This window comes from Loa loa (assembly GCF_000183805.2).
Source record: "Loa loa unplaced genomic scaffold supercont3.440, whole genome shotgun sequence".
NCBI classification, from domain to species: Eukaryota; Metazoa; Nematoda; class Chromadorea; order Rhabditida; family Onchocercidae; genus Loa; species Loa loa.
In genome coordinates, this window is record NW_018108620.1 from 29,977 (window position 1) to 32,024 (window position 2,048).

Consider the following 2,048-nt stretch of genomic DNA (forward strand, 5'->3'; position numbering starts at 1 on the left):
TTGTTGTTGTTGTTGTCGTTGTTGTTGTGCTGCTTTTGTTGTTGTTGTTGTTGTTGTGCTGCTTTTGTTGTTGCTGTTGTTGTTGTTGTTGTTTGTTGTTGTTGTTTGTTGTTGTTGTTGTTGCTGCTGTTGTTTGTTATTGTTTTAGTAATAGTAATAGTAGTAGCAATGATTAATATGTTAATTACATTATAATAAACCATATCTAATAATTATTTATTTTTCGTCACAACTTTTCTCAATAAGGTAATATTTACAAACTTGGTAATAGGCATTATTAAGGATACGATATCGTTATCCATACTTAATACTTCCAGATATTTAAATGAAACAATAAATTTCATTTAACAATTATCATCGTGTATCATTAATTTTTCATTAGTTATCATAATTATCATATCATAATTATTAATTAGCAAAAAAAACAAAAATCTTCCCATCATTTTTTAGCATATTTATTGCATTTTCGTAATAGCACAATTATCGTATTTTACAAGTTATATTACATTAACAAATGGAATATACTTTATTAAAAGATAAATTAAACATATGAGATGACATACAAAACATTTATCGTTTCATTCTTCAAGTAGTTGTTATGATAAATATGATGATTTTTGCAAGTTTACTATTAGACATACCTTTGTTTCATTAAAATTACCGTAACCTTAAAAACTTTATGTTACACGTTTGTTTATTTATTCAAATATTTTGTTTGTAATTAATTAAAACTTTTTGATTGTCTAATTAACATCAAATTTAATCAATATATTTTGAAATATAACAATTGTCTGCTAAGATGTATTAATCAAATTACATATGTATGGAAATATTTCTTTACTTTATTTCATCACTTTATCACTTTATCATTGTTAATCAAATTACATATGCATGAGAATATTTTTTTACTTTATTTCATCACTTTATCACCTTTATTTCATCACTTTATCACTTTATCATTGTTAATCAAATTACATATGTATGGGAATATTTTTTTACTTTATTTCATAACTTTATCATTGCCAGAAAATAAATTTGTAGATAGCTATTGATAAGAGAATAATAAATGAACAATTTCATGTAAATTGAATTTAAGCGAAGTTAAATGATGTCACATACTGAATGTATTACTTCCTGTCGTTTACTTTATCAAACATTTGAAATTTTATTTTATTTTCACATTCAATTTTCATTACCATTGCCTTTTAATTAAATGTCAATTTCAGGTTGCAAAAAAAAAAAATCAGAAAAGATTTTAATTTCTTTTTTTTTTTGTATTATTTAATTTGTTTTTAAGTTTTTTTCCGCTTTTTTTTTGTTTGAACAAAATTTCTCATTTAATATGTATTGATGCAATTGAAAGGAATGTTAAATTTTGTTTGAAAAATTTGCTTATTACATTTAATAATGAAAATTTGCAAAAATTTAATCAGAAATTAAAAATTAAAACTTGAATTTTTTCAATTAATCAAAAGAACAGTTTTTTTTGCTTTTTTTTTTTGCAATGGAAGAGCATATGATAAATGTTGAAATTTCATTTCTTATTTGCTTTTTTTTTCAACAAAAAAATTTTAAATTTCAATAATATTCGAAATATTATTATATTCTATTCCTTTTAACAGACAAATTTAATAACATCCAAATGTACATTTCCATTTCATTAACATTTTTCGTTTTAAACTTTTCGTTAGAAAAAAAAAGAAAAGAAAAGAAAGTGAAAATAAAATTTAAGAAAAAAGAAGAGAGAAGAGAAGAATGCAAATGAAAAAGATAAAAATGATAAGATATTTGAAAATAATAAAGAAGAGAGAGAGGAAAAAGATTGAAGTGAAGTAAAATTATCATCAGAGATGTTGGGAGAGAAAAATATATTCATTTATTGTTTAGGTGGAATGTAAACGTATGCATATGTGTGTGTGTGTGTCTGTATGTGTATGTGTGTGCATGTATATGTGTATGTGTATGTGAGTATGTGCATGCGTATATGCATGTGTATGTGAATGTGTTTAGTGCATGTGTGTGTGTGTATGTATGTGTACATATGTATA